The sequence below is a fragment of the Larus michahellis genome, chromosome 4, assembly GCF_964199755.1.
Source record: "Larus michahellis chromosome 4, bLarMic1.1, whole genome shotgun sequence".
NCBI lineage: Eukaryota > Metazoa > Chordata > Aves > Charadriiformes > Laridae > Larus > Larus michahellis.
In genome coordinates this window covers 41,657,205-41,671,824 of record NC_133899.1, presented here as the reverse complement: position 1 = coordinate 41,671,824, position 14,620 = coordinate 41,657,205, and the positions used below count along the sequence as shown (strand labels likewise).

The window sequence follows — 14,620 nt, the reverse complement described above, 5'->3', positions numbered from 1 at the left end:
AAACCCACGTCATCTTTCTGACCCTGTTTTGTAAAACAGCCCTTTGGTTTCCAGGCACCCCTATCTTCGAGGGGCCAAAGGACACGCTGCTCTCTGTCCCCGTGTTTGTCACACAAGCCCGATAAAATAGCTCCTGATTGCTAATTTCTCTGCTGGGTTTTTTCTCTGGGGCTCTTATCGGGATGGTAGATAAGACAATGTGAGACTGAGCGAGTGGATACGTCAGATAAAAAAATAAATACTGTGCCTTACGAGTCCCCTCGTGCGTCCACGAATTTGCTGCAGCAACGGCAAAGAAGCCTTTTTCCTTTCTCTATTTTTTTTACAAAGTAATGTCTGTTCCTGATGGGAACCAAAGCAGAAAGCCAGGGCTGAAAATATTGTTGTTTATGAAAATACCCATGAAACGGCTGATCCCTGACTCCTCGGGCGTGGGGCTGAGGGTGCTCGTTGCCAGAAGACTGCATTGCAGTTTACAGACGGTTCCCAGCAGCCGGGCCATGCTCCAGCGCTTTGGACGGAGCAGCGGCTGCACATCACCCCACTGCGACCCTGGGATGGTGGCCACCTCCCCTCTGCTGCAGGCTGAGCACCCAGCCCCGGGGAAAAGGGCCCCCAGCATCTCCCGAACACCATCCATGAAGCTGAAAAGCCGTGGGGCTTTCATAACTCACACCTGAGACTTTGCAGAGCACCCCTCTTTGCTGATTTAAGGGAATTGCCCATCTTTGCTGCCCCATTGAGCTCTAGGGATGAGGGCATTTGTGCTGTATCAGTGCTGGTGACACCAGAACCCTGTGGGATCCAGACTGGCTATCCCAAAATCATGTCTGGAGGTGGAGCATCGCTTTTCTTCCTGCAAACTGCTTCCAAAAGTCAGGCAGGGTATCCCAATGCCCTCCCCCTTCCAACCCACCACACCAAACTGCATGCTGACCCCAATTTGTGCTATCAAAAGTGATGTTTTTCTGTGTTTCTTTTTTCCCAGCAGGTGACCTCCCGATGGAGCAAGGAGGTGACCTTGCATCTGCATACGGATCGGTGGAGGCACAACCTGCGGGAGCCGTCCCTGGCGCTCTGCCCCCACCACCCGTGCGCTCAGCACCATCGCCCACCCTGACCCTCCCGTGGTACCCCCTTCTCTCCCAGCCTCAGCCTGGGAAGGGGGTACAGCTGCTTTGGGATCAATCCCAGAGATGCTCTGGAGGCCCCGCTCTGCAACGCATCCGGGAACCTAAAGCTTCTTTCCAAAATACCTTCATATTCTCTGCCGATGGCCAATATTTGCTGCCGCCCTGTAATGCACAATACGAGCCAAAGCCTCGGGTCTGCAGAAATGACCTACAGCCGGTAATTAGGTCCTCGGCTGGCGCAGGGGAAGGGGCGGGGGGGGCTGCGGCTGCCCGGGCCCCTCCATCCCTGAGCGCTGCTGCCATCTAATGCCCAAGCCCGGCCGGCGCAGAGAGGGTCGGGCGCGGCACGGCCGGACCCCATCACCCGGGGAAAAAACCACACGTGGCAGCTTTTGGGTGCTAAGAGAGAAAAAGAATAACCCCCTTTCTTTAAGCACAAACCCAGGCTGGGCGGAGAATGGCTGGAGTCCCTGAGGAGAAGGATTTGGGGGTGTTGGATGAGAAGCTCAACATGAGCCGGCAACGTGCCGCCGGCAGCCCAGAAACCCCCCGCAGCCTGGGCTGCATCCCCAGCAGCGTGGGCAGCAGGGTGAGGGGGGGATTCTGCCCCTCTGCTCCGCTCTGGGGAGACCCCCCTGCAGTGCTGCCTCCAGCGCTGGGGCACCAACCGCAGAAGGACACGGAGCTGTTGGAGAGGGGCCAGAGGAGGCCCCGGAGATGCTGGGAGGGCTGGAGCCCCTCTGCTGTGAGGACAGGCTGAGAGAGTTGGGGGCGTTCAGTCTGGAGAAGAGAAGGCTCCGGGGAGACCTTGGAGCCCCTTCCAGTCCCCAAAGGGGCTCCAGGAAAGATGGGGAGGGACCTTTTACAAGGGCATATAGTCATAGGATTCCTGACTAATGGCTTCAAACTGGAAGAGGGTAGATTTAGGTTAGATATTAGGAAGAAATTTTTCACTCTGAGGGTGGTGAGTGCCCAGAGAAGCTGTGGCTGCCCCATCCCTGGAGGTGTTCAAGGCCAGGTTGGACGGGGCTTTGAGCAACCTGGTCTGGTGGGAGGTGTCCCTGCCCAGGGCAGGGGCGTTAGAACTAGGTGGTCTTTAAGGTCCCTTCCAACCCAAACCATTCCATGATTCTGTGATTCTGCAGGTGAATGATGCTTCTTTCCCAAGTGCCAGACTGAAGAACCTTATGGATAACTGTGAGTAGTGGGATCACCTGAGCAGGGCTGCAGGGTAGCCCGGGAAGCTTTTTAGTTATAGGTTGGCCATTTTGGCTGAGCGCACCCAAAGCCTGCAGGAAAACCACCCTCCAGCTCACCATGGCCAGGACTCTGATCCTGCCAAAACTGCTTGTCCTCAGCCTTTTTCTGCCATGAAGGTAAAGGAGTCAGTTTCTTGGGTATCCGGGATGAGGGGCTGGCCAGGAGGGCTGTAGAAATACAAGGGAGTTTCTTCAAGTAAAATCTTATGGGTTCATTAATCTTTGTATTTAAGTAGTGTTGCTGCCTGTAATGACTTTTTATTTATTTATTGCTCATTGAAGTACTCAGCGGCAGGTTCCTTACTCTGCGTCACTTCTGCAGAGGGGTATTTTTTTCCATATGGCTTTATATTCACAATTATCGCTCGCCCAAAGGAATGTGAGTGCATGCGAAATGGATTAGAAACCAGCTCTTGTCCTGCCCAAAAAGACCCTAAAATTGTTGTCTATTTAATCTCCTGAAGATCTTCCAAGGGATTTTGATGATTTCACCAGCGGTGACTTTATGTTTTGTTCCTGCTGTTGGTAAGAGATGCAGGGGGCAGGAGGTCCACGTGGCTGAACACAAGTAAAGGCAGCGTTTGGAGGTCACAACATTTGGGGTTGCCTTTGTCTTTCGGAAAGGTGCTGCTCAGCGCCGGGGTGGGGGTCCTGGGGGGTGAGGAGGGCAGAGATGAAGGGTGCCTGGTGCACCCCAGGCTGACGGACCCTATGCTCCTGGGATCCAACTAAGAAGCTTCATAATGACTATGCCAAAAAATCAAAGCTTGATTTTATTTAGTTACCACAAACTTGTTTACCACCGTGCAGGTCACGATGCTCCCAATGGGAGCTCCTGGGCCTCCTGCCAGCCAGCGCAACCCCAGTTTGATGTTGAAGCTCACGCAATTGGGCATGGAAACGGTGCATGGCTTCCAGGCTTTGTGTCAGGTAGGAGAAAAGCTTTTTTCCTCTATTTTTCCTTTACCACTGGGAAGTCCCTATCTGCACACACAGAAATGTGGTGGTCACAGGGCATCCATCCACTGTCCCTGGCTTTGGATCAGTCCAACATTAGAGATGGTCTCCAAAGTTTGAAGAGCAGATACTTATGATCCGGGGATGAAGGCTCATTGCAAAGGCATGGCCAACTGGAGACCCCTGTCCTCCGCAAGGACCTGGTCACGCTGTGGTCTCCAACAAAGGAGACCTTTGGGAGGGGGCAGCTGTGTTTGCAAAGAGCAGGAGGGATCAAACTGGGAAACCTTCTGCCCTGGTGCTCAACGAGGTCTGGCCAAGGCTCCCCGGTACCCTGTTCTCTCCCCCTGTGCCGGCAGGTGCCTGTCTGAAGCCATTTCTATGTGCAAAGAGATTAGGTAATACTGGCTCTGTGTTTGGGTCTGAGTGCTTCTTTCAATTTAGCTTAACTCGGTGAGGAATTGACTTAAACTAGATTGATATAAGCCACTCTTAAAAGATTTAAGCCCCATCGTAAGAGGATGTGCTCATGGGTTTACACTGTATTAACCCAGGCATTTGAATAACAGCTCCAGGCTAGGTCTATACTTGGGTTTTATATCAAATTATTGCAGTTCAGAACTGCCTGGTTTTTTTTAATTAAAGCAGAGAAAAATGTTAATGTGGATTCACTTACACCGATGGGAAATTTTCTCAGAGTGGGTTAACTTTAGGAGTCACCTAGCTTTCCCAAAAGCAGGGACGAGGAGGGTTGCATGCTCGAAGGGAAGAAGGTTTTTACCCAGGTAACGTTTAACGTATTTTAATCAGCAGGGAGAGGAACCAAAATTTCAATTAAAAAAAAAAAATTAAGCTTCTTCCTGTGGCCAACAGCCTCCAAAAAGGAGGGAGGGCAGAGATGGCCCCATTCGTGGGACAGAGCCGGGACACTTGGCTGAGCTGGAGCAGTAAATCCCAGGGTGGTGGTTTCCCCGCGGTTTCCCACTCTAAACCCAGTGATTCTGGCTAACACATCGGTTTTTATGACGTGCCCATGGCTGTGCCAGCATCTTTCCCCACTCACAGCTCCGGCTGACAGGAGATGTTAGTCCCACGTCGGGTCGGACACCCGCCAAAGCAGAGCTCAGCTGCAAAACAGCAAGTTTTGGCTAATCCCTCTCCTAGCACAGTATATCCCTCGCACGTATACGCCTCTGCTCTCTAATAGTATTAATAATTCTCCCTTTATTTCTCACTCAAACACTCTTGGAAGGATCATCCAATTTAAATCACAGCTTCTCTAGTTAGCGTGTGTCACCACGAGAGGGCAATAAATCATCTAATTACAATGATGGAGCCGGTGTCTTTTCACAAAGCCACCCATGATGAACTTAAATGGATTTTAAACATTAATATAATAGGCATTTAGTAAAGAATGGGAAGGAAAAAGAACATTTTAAACAAGCCAGCAGGTTTCCCCGAATGTGTTTGGGATGCGGGGCTTGGATTGGCCACCAAAACCATCCTGATGTGCAGCGAGATGCCGGAATTAAAACCGGGGAAGGGAGTCCTGCCTCTTTGAGATGCTAATTCAGGTAAAAGCTCATTTTAAGGAGTGCAGTCGTACTGACCCTAATAATTCAGAGCTATTTGGAGAGCTAATGGAGGGTTACTAATTTCAAAGCATATCAATCTATCTCATAAAAAGTGCAAGAAGATGGTTCCTCACCCGACTGTCCTGAGGTATGTCTGGGGGCTAATCGGCCCCTTCCTGAGCTGGCCGCTGGCCCCCTGTGCCAAAATGTTATGCCACTTCCATCACTAGGGTTTGGCCCTATGAAAGACAAGGAAAAGCCATTTTATCCCCGAGGGTGACGCTGTCAGGAAAGGGGCTGGAAAGCCTTGTGCTCTAACCCATGGCCGCTCTAACCCAGGGGGGTATTTTTGCTGTAAAATGGTCCCGCTCTTTGCTTTTTCCCCCTAGGGTGATGCAGCAGGGTCCTGGTGGGCGTTTTGTGGCTCCTGTTGGCAAGTCCCCAGATGAGGCCATTGATGGTGGCATGAGCAGATGGTTCCCAACTCTTGTGGGTTGGGTGCTTGGGGTAACCTTGGCTGGTTGCTGGTCATGAGCTGCTGGAGGAGTGAGGGTGGAAGATGTCCCTGAGTCACCCAACTTTGGCAAAATCTTGTCTTGGCATTCATTGGTCTCTCGTGGGAGCCCCACATCCTCAATATCCTCATGTTCCCAGTCCTGTTCTGCCTCATGTGTTCCTATCAGGCATGACAGAAAGCACTGGATCCTGATTGAGGTTTCAAAACATTGTAAGTAACTTGGACAGAGTTTGGAGGGGAGGCGCAGAAGTGATCCTGGGCCATGGCCAGCGAGGGGAGATGGGCTACGAGCCTCCTGGAGCAGGAGTTGGCCCTCCTGTTCCTTGAGGAAAGATCAAACAGCAGTCACTGCACTAGAGGCAAAACTGGTTTGAGTTGGAAGAGCAATGACATGATGAAGGAACCGTGTGGAGCATCCACCTGGGAGATTTCCAGGACAGGGAGCTGCTGGGGAGGGACTGGATCATTCAGACCTTCCCCAGCACCGACTTTGTGGCCACCAGGAGCAAAGCAAGGCTGATGGGAGCATTATTAGCTCCATCCTGGTGCCGGAGCTGGGGAGGACTGGGATGGCTGCTTGCCATCACCTCTAGAGGTCCCCTGCAGCCCCCGAGCCCTGTTGCTTTGTATCCCTTCAAGAAAGAGGCTGGTGATTAGCCTTAAACCACAAGAAAAAGAAGGGAAGACAATGTTAATCTGCCAACGAGACCTACAGCACAGCCAATGCTTCAATGCTATCAAGAAGAGAGATGCTGCAGGCAGGAGAAGGCTTCGGGACAGGACAGATCTGCTGTAAGTAGTTATTAGAGAGCAAAGGAAGCCCATGCTACAGGTTCTTTTGCAAAATAAGGCGCTGGCAAGGGCTGAGGTCGCCTCTTTTTCAGCAAGTCTGAATGTAAGGTTTAATGAGATGGATATTATGGGTTCATGCATAGATTTATCCTCCATGCATCATCGCACATGTCTGGGTCATCAAGGAGGGCACCCGGGTCCTACTGGTAGCATTTCTGAGGGTCTTCCACTTGCATGGGCAATGGGATGGAGGAGGACAGTGCGGTGGTGGGGGTGCTGGACACCCTGACAATTTGTTTGCAGCAGTCCTGGACTAATATTTCCCAGGCTTCCCCCCAGATCAGCACTGGGAAGGCTGTGAGGGCGAGCAAGTTCAGTCCCAAACAGAGCATGAAACCAAGGAGGAGGACTTGGAGACACAGAGCCCAGCCAAGTTCTGCAATGATTTTCATAACTAATAAAGATCCGGTATGAATATGAGATTGAAGGACCTCAAAGCTGATTAAATCTGTTTGATATTTGAGGGTTTCCTCCCCCTCCCTCCCCTTTGTTAAAGGACAGTCTCCTCCTTCAAAGTGAGTGATGGTCTAAAGTCGTAATGCCGATTATTGCTGAGATTCTCACACCAATGCGGTGGGGAGACGGGGGGGGAGAAATAAAAATCCCTGTAGGGTAGTTTAAAGTCGGCGTGAGTAGTGTGTAATCTACCCAACAGGATTGATCCAGGTCAGGCATTAAAGGCTAAAATGGATTAAACAAAAGACATTCCCCTTGTAACAAGAAGGAAAAACTTCAAAGGTGGGATTTGTTCTTGTTATGACAAAGGAAGTGGATTTACCAAGTGCCTGGGGGCACACCCCTCCGCGGCTTTCAATTTGCTCGAGTTGCTATGAAGAAACAGGACAAAATGCGTGGGGGTTTTCGCCGCGCGCTTCGGCGCTGCCGGAGCCCTCCCCGGGGTAAGAACGTTGGGTTAAGAGGATCGGCTTGGCACTGCTTTTTCTTGTTTTGTTTTGTTCACTCTTTAAGGGGAAAAAAAAAGAAGGAAAAAAGAAAGGGGGGAAAAAAAAAGTAACAAAAGGCGGGGAGAAAGGGAGGGTTGGTGGCACGTCAGAGGGAAACGTGATGTTTGAGGGTGGTAGGAAAGGGTGGGACAAGTGTGGGCAGAGATGAGATGGGATGGGGAATAGGCCCTTCAAAGCAAAGACTAGATTGTCCCAGACAGAGGTGAACGGTGGTGTGAGGGCTGAAAAGGGGGTCGATCCTGACTTAAATACCAGCCACCACCCGCATGGAGATGCCTTTTTCCTCCTGCTCCTCACCAGTCACACTATGGCCAACATTGGCGTAGATCGTCCCCGGACAGTGGAAACGCAGCTGTGGGCTGGCACGTCCCCAGCTCTGCGCCTACTGGGGAGGAAAGGGGACCTTCAGGCAAACAAACCTCACCAGGTCTCCAGGTGAGCATTACAGCTCCTTGCTTTTATGAGACTTGCACCCTGCCGTGGTGGGATTATTGATTTCTTCTTGTTCTTGAACTCACTCCAGAGCAAAGCTAATTCTCCTCCCTCCTGAGAAAAGGCACAGTGGCAGTAGGCACGGTGGCAGCAGGGCATGGTGGCAACAACTCATGGTTGCAGTGAGTCTTGCTGCCTGCAATGCTGCTCCCTCCATCTTCTCCAGGTCCTGCTACCACCACAGAGGACCTGCTGTGACTCTGGCACCAAACACCCACATGACCCACCGAGGAAGCCCGTAACATCCCAAACCTTTCCCAGCATCGTGCTCCCACAAAACCTAAAATGTACTTTTGTGGCTGGTGTATCCAAATCTGGAGCATCTCAAGTTGGACCGGACTGAGCTCTTGGGTGATTCTGCAATGGTGAGGGTGTGGTGGCTTCCATGGTCTCTGATACCTCTAGTTGCTGGGATCCAAACTACAGCACAAAGGAGGCTCTTTGGAACCAAACTTGCATCATTTTTAACTATTCTTTAAGGTAGCAAGCTCCTGGATCTAATCTGTGTGATTACAGCTGGGTTAAGTTGTATGTCTCCGTGTGTGTATGAGTTTTCCACGTTAAAGCCAGGCTAATTCTGTTAGGAGGTGGATCCTCACTATCATGCAGCACAGGACTACTAAATTGCTATCTAATTATCAAGGTAATGCAATTAGGCAATCAGGTCTAAGCTGCCATCAAGAGGAGAGATCCCCAGGTTTGCACAGTGACAGGCCTGTGGCAATTAAACGTGACACAATTATTGAAGTGTGAAAGCGTCTTTGGGAAATTCCATCTCCATCCACGCACACTCACTCTATTAACCTAGAGATCCAAGCCACAACTCATTTATTTGTGGACAGAGAAGAAGGACTTCTTATCTTTCAATGCCCATTGTCCATAATTAGGCTCATTATCATACACAGCCCTTGGAAGCACATTGCAAAAGGCTGTCCCTGAACATGAGCTGCTTTTCACCAAGTGTCAAGCTGAGGAGCTGGGAGCGAGCTGACTTGTCTCTGCAGGTCCTTCTCCTTGGGGTCAGTGCCCTCCTGATGAGAACTTCCTGGTCAGAGAGCGGGAGGGACCATCTCACCTCTAGCTGGGAAGGACAGTGGAGGACTGATTAGGACTAATAAACAGCAAATAAGGATGCTCACAGTTACCACAGAGCACCTTTCCCTTTCGTTCAGTCCAGTAATTTTCACAGAACATGCTCAAATCCCTTCAAACACAAGTGTAAATGGTTCCTGTTGAGATCCCATCCCAACAAGAGTCCCATCAGAAAACTGTCAGTAGAAGAGGCAGAGGTCTGCAGAGCCTGGAGCAGTGGGGATGGCAGAGGAGGGCACAGCATTCCATTTTGTCTCATAAAACCAAGACTAACAGGGTCCTCAGACAGGTCAGCGCATCATTTCCAAGCAGCCAAAGGAAGCCCTTCCTTGCAGGACACATGAAGAAGCTGTGGACCTCTTCACTGCAGGAAGCCATGCAGAGCCATAGGACCACCCCCGGCTGGAACCAGTTGTGTGGCAGACACAGTGGAGGTGAGGAAAAGATGTGAAGGTACCACGCCATGCTTAAATTAACTTCTGGCTCGGGCAGCAGCGACTGCCAGCGCTGGAGAGGGGCCATAGGGTGCTGTGGGCTTGCCATAGGGTGCTGTGGGCTTCAGGGCAGCATGGTGTGGCTGGTCCTGTCCTTCTCCAACACTGCTGCTTGGGCAGCTTATAGTTAATAATGTCTGTGCAAAGCTTTAAAGACAGTCACATTTAACGGTAAGTAATTTATTTCTATTTGAATGAGTTGTTGAGTGATTCCTGCTGCGGTATCTCCTCAGTCCCACCTTCCTTGGTGCTTCAAAAATCTCCCCCACCTAAACCACGCACTGCACCACCTCTGCCTTTGCTTTATCTCAGCACCCATCCACATGCCGGGGCCACAGCCACATGGACCTGCCTCATGGAACTGCCAACTTAGAATCATAGAATCATAGAATTGTTGAGGTTGGAAGGGACCTTTAAGATCATCGAGTCCAACCTTTAGCCTACCCTGACAAGAGCCACTTCTAAACCGTGTCCCTCAGTGCCCCATCTACCCTTTTTTTAAACACCTCCAGAGATGGTGAATCCACCACCTCCCTGGGCAGCCTATTCCAATGTTTAATAACCCTTTCAGTGAAAAAATGTCTCCTAATATCTAATCTAAACCTCCCCTGACGTAACTTGAACCCGTTTCCCCTCGTCCTATCACTTGTCACCAGGGAGAAGAGGTCAGCCCCCATCTCTCTATAACCTCCTTTCAGGTAGTTGTAGAGGGTGATAAGGTCTCCCCTCAGCCTCCTCTTTTCCAGGCTAAACAACCCCAGCTCCCTCAGTCGTTCTTCATAAGGTTTGTCCTCCAGGCCCCTCACCAGATTTGTAGCCCTTCTCTGGACACGCTCCAACACCTCAATGTCCCTCTTGTAGCGAGGGGCCCAAAACTTCTCCATCCTTTGTGGCTCTCCCACCTCCTGCTCCTTCTCGGGTTGCTTTGAAATCCCACCAGGTTTTGTTGGGGTTTTAGCAAATACCCTCTCACCTTGGTTTGTTTCTTTTTCACCTTCCTATTTTCTGCTCCCCGCAAAGGGGCTTACGCACCCCACGAACTTGGCACGCCTTGAAAAAGAGAAGCACGAGTTTGCCAGCTCCACAGGTGAGCTTTCTGCGCCGGTTTCAGCAAGGAGGCCTTCCACGTAGGGAAAACCTTCACCTGATTATGCTCTACCACCGCCGAAGCTCTTGTTTGCACCCGCTATTCAGGGCAGTCAACTTTAAAAAGAGGGGAAAAACCATCAAAATCGAGCAAAAAAACCTCCATGCCATGGCGTTCATATGACATGGGTGTCAGCGGGGGAAGCATGGTGGTGGTGGTGCTAAAAGAGCAGTCAAACAGGGATGCTGGGCACCACGGAGCAGAGGGTGGGGAGCTAATTCCCCGTGGCAGGAATACGCCGTCTGTAAAAACCCATTTGGGCTGCTTTTATAGGAACCGAGGTGGTATAACTACATTCGCTAGCAAATAATTTAAATATTGCCAGTCACGTCACATTGTAGTTGTTTGGAAATAATTATATCCATATCACAGACAGTAAATAATAGATGTGCTTTCACTAACATTTTATTCATGTTCTGTTTTAATATGGCAAACTTAGAAGTAATTTAATCTCCCAGTAAATTGAACTGGTAGGGGGTTCTTCACACAGAAGATTGCAAGTTATTAATTCCAGGCAGTCTTCATCTTGTACAATTAGTCACTGTTTGCAGCTGGAAATGTTTTATTAATTTTCCATAGCAGTTGATTTTCCACAGTTTTCTCAGTTTAAATTAAGCAGTAAGAGCCGCTGTTTCTTCTTAAATAAATTTCCTTTCCACAAAAATACATGCCTCTGGCTATGTCAATTTTCCCGTTTGATTAAAGTGCCAGCAGGCAATTAATAACTTAATGCATTTTAAAGTACTTTTGGAAAAGTAATTTGAATAGCCAAACTTGTATATTTGAATTGATTGTTGCAGAAGATTTAACACACGTTCTTAAATCACAGAACCTTGTAAAGGACAAATGAAGAGTTGCAGAAGTAGGCACCTTCCGACACTGTCTCCTAAACACAGAGGGATCCTCTAAGGCTCGTCCTCTTCTGGGATTGTCACCCTGCTCCTGGGAGAGGAGTTCAGCCTCGGTTCATCTGGAGTCCAGGCGCAGGGTTGCAGGAGGAGAAGGGACGTGCTGTGTTGGCTGAACTCTCTGGAGGTGAGGTCCTTGGTAAGCCCTAAGGAAGGGAACTGCTCTGGTGAATAGTTGTCACTTCTTCACCATGTGGGCTGGGACATTCCCAGTCCCAGCACAGGCTCCCACCACCACCATGCACCCAGAGGGCCCTTATGGTGATTCAGACCTAACTTCATTGCTCATCCCCATGTTCATCCCCATGTCCGTGTCCATGCCCATGCCCATGCCCGTGCTTATGTTCATGCTTGAATCCATACCCTTTCTCGTGTCTAGCCATGGTCAGTGCAGCATAGAGGCAGGGCCCAGCTCAGCATGACCATCTCCTGTGAATCCAACCTGTCCATTGCAGGGAAACCAAAACTAAGGCTAGAGGGACCTCAAAAAGCCACCTAATCCATGTTTGTTCCTCAGGTGGGATCAGTGATCCCTAAACCAGGCAGATGTTTATCTAACTGGCTCACAAAGACCTCCTGCGAGACCCCATCACCTCCCCATGCCATCTATTCAGACTTTGCTGTCCTTATAATTGACTATCACGGCCATACCTTCCTTTGGGCGCGCCTCCCCATGAAGCTTGTGAGCAGCACACAGCGGTGGTGTGTGCCGAGGTCATTGCAAGCAGGCGAGCAGGGTGTTTCGCCTCTCACACCTGACACCGTGATCCAGCAAAGCACTTAAGCCCCCTCACAAATATAACCAGATAAACAACCCCTTTGAGTCGATGGCATTATTCCTCTGCTTGCCTTAAAGCATGCGCTTAAGGACTTTGTTGGATTGGATTTGAAATGCTTTAGCCCTCATCTTTATCTGCCTTACAGTCTTGGAATAGGACTGTCTTGTATTTGTTTGTAATTTCTTTTAAGACATCAGCAAGTCTATCACATTTCCTCCTTTTGCAGAAGTTAGCGAATGTCCTCACGTCACCAAGCTGCGAGGAGCTGTGGGCACCATAAAAGATAACAACGAATTTTATGTGATGCATCCACGATCTGGAAAGAGATTATTTTTTGTGATGCTGAGCTGACTTTTCTGGCCATCTCGATGCAGACTTGGAGTCATGTGTGGGGTCCCAGGAGGGAAAAGGAGGGGTGATTCATGTTGCAGCTATCAGTGTTTCACACATCTGCCAGCGTGGTGTGCCCCAGCTGAGAACTTCAATTCACTTCGTGCAAGATGAAATGGCAGCTGCGTTGGATTGATGAAACAATAATAATCACAATGAAATAATAGGATTAATGCCAGCAATTGCTGTTTAACCAAAAGGTCATTTTGACAGAGGTAACTTTTATCAGGAAGCATCAAAATATCAGATTTGTTTTTGATTTTTTGAGGAGAGGGCACTAAGAAGACAAAGTGGGGATGATGAACGTGCCAGGAGTTTGGGCTCTGGCATTTGGCTGAAAGCAGCTCCCAGTCTGCAAACGGCAGGTCCTCAGCTCCAGGGACATCGTGGCCACAGCTCCACTGTGACCAGCTCCAGGCTCTGCCCTTTGGCTGAACTCCTGTCTTTTTATTTTTAACTCATCTCCTGAAACTGTGGGCAGGTTTCTGCTTTCTGCACCAGAAAACACCTTCCTGCCTTGTCTTTAAAACTTGATGCACCACCACTTTGGTTCCCACTTGCTCTTGGTGGCCTGTCTGGTCCCCACATGCAGCCTCAGCTCTCCAGGGACTGCACCAGTTATGCCAACACCATCTGCTCTGCCTTTCCTCCCTGGACCGGCCTAGTGCCCATCCTAAGGATGATGAGGCTAAACTACATACACATGAAAAAGATGGTTGTGTAGCTCTGCTCCTTGCCCAGGGCTGTGTCAGAAGGTGAAAAGCTGATTGGGAAGACTGAGTCTTTAATTGTGTGTCTCCCTTCCGCCAGTGGCTTTGCTGGATCTCCACCTCTCTGCTTTCCCACCGGAGCCTGTCCTTGACCTCCACTGCAACCCTGGATTTGCCCAGCGGGTCTCACGTCCCTCCTGGAGGAGGGACCCTGCTTCGTCCCGCTGCCAGAGGATTCCATCTGGGCTCTCCATCCTTCCTCGCTGCCCCACAGGCTGTGCTTTTTCCCTTCTCTGAAGGTCAGAGTGGTGTCCTAGAACCTGCCACGACGTGTGTCCTCACTGCCATGGGTACCGTGTCCAGGGACGTCACCGCCGGCTTCCCCACATCACAACACCTTGCACCCAGACACGCTCCATCGGCCTCAGGCTCCGCATTTCGGAAGCTCCCAGGGTCTCCCAGCATGCCGGGGACAGAGCTGGGAGGCTCCCCCCTCCTGCCCGCTCAAGCTGCCGCTGCGGGTGGTTTCTAACTTTCTGGGTGTGCACCTGCAAGCAGAGCCCAGTTAAAACCAGTGCACCCCAGTTCAGCACGGGGAGCAGCGGGGTGGCTTTATTTTTTGCTTTGCAAGCGAGAGGCGCTTTCCAGCGCGATCCCGAAGTGGGTCTCCTCTCGGCTTTGCTGACTGAAGTGCGGGACTGTGCTATTTGCAGCCGAGAAGCTGCTCTCCCACCACTCCCGGCTCAAATGCAAACAGGAGCCATGGGAGGCCAGCCCGTCTCTAACGGCGCACATCAATCTGAAGGGAAGAGACAAAATCCCCAAATCTCAAAATAATGAAAACAAAGATATCCGAGTAATAAAATCTGCAAGGAGCACAAAGACAGCACAACTCAGATCTCAGCTGGCTCAAAGAAAGCGTCCATTAACAAGGGATTAGCGGGAGGGAAGTACACAACCAGTCCATAGGAAGTGAAAACACACCGCACAGTCGCCTGATATCACAGCCCAGCGTTAGGATGAAGGCTGTGTTGGGCAGGTTAGAATAAGAGCTATTCCAGAAATCTATCAAAAAAAAAATAGAAAAAAAAAGCACTGCAAAAGCTGCCTTTGCTGTGGCACCTGCTTTGTAAGAAACCTTGAAGACTTGTAGTTTTCAGTCAAAGAGAAAACATCGTGTCCTTTTGCTGTGCCCGCTCCCGTGCACCCCTCCCCTACTGCACTTCACCATTACATCCCGGAAATAGAGGTTTGGTTTTTTTCTTGTCTTGGGGGTTGTGTATCTCCTCCCACAGCCGGGTCAGGTTTGGACTTGGACCTTTCGGATGCCCTGGTAACGCGAACGGGAATA

At 50.3% G+C, this 14,620-nt stretch overlaps 1 long non-coding RNA gene across 1 annotated transcript; it reads left to right on the top strand.

Moving 5' to 3' along the window:
* Positions 1 to 991: 991 nt before the first annotated feature.
* LOC141742303 (uncharacterized) lies at positions 992 to 14,339 on the top strand. The gene is made up of 6 exons (XR_012586662.1): positions 992 to 1,350; positions 2,279 to 3,322; positions 9,177 to 9,275; positions 10,356 to 10,422; positions 11,312 to 11,517; positions 12,396 to 14,339. It is a non-coding gene; the product is annotated as an uncharacterized LOC141742303 (long non-coding RNA).
* The last annotated feature ends 281 nt before the right edge of the window (positions 14,340 to 14,620 follow it).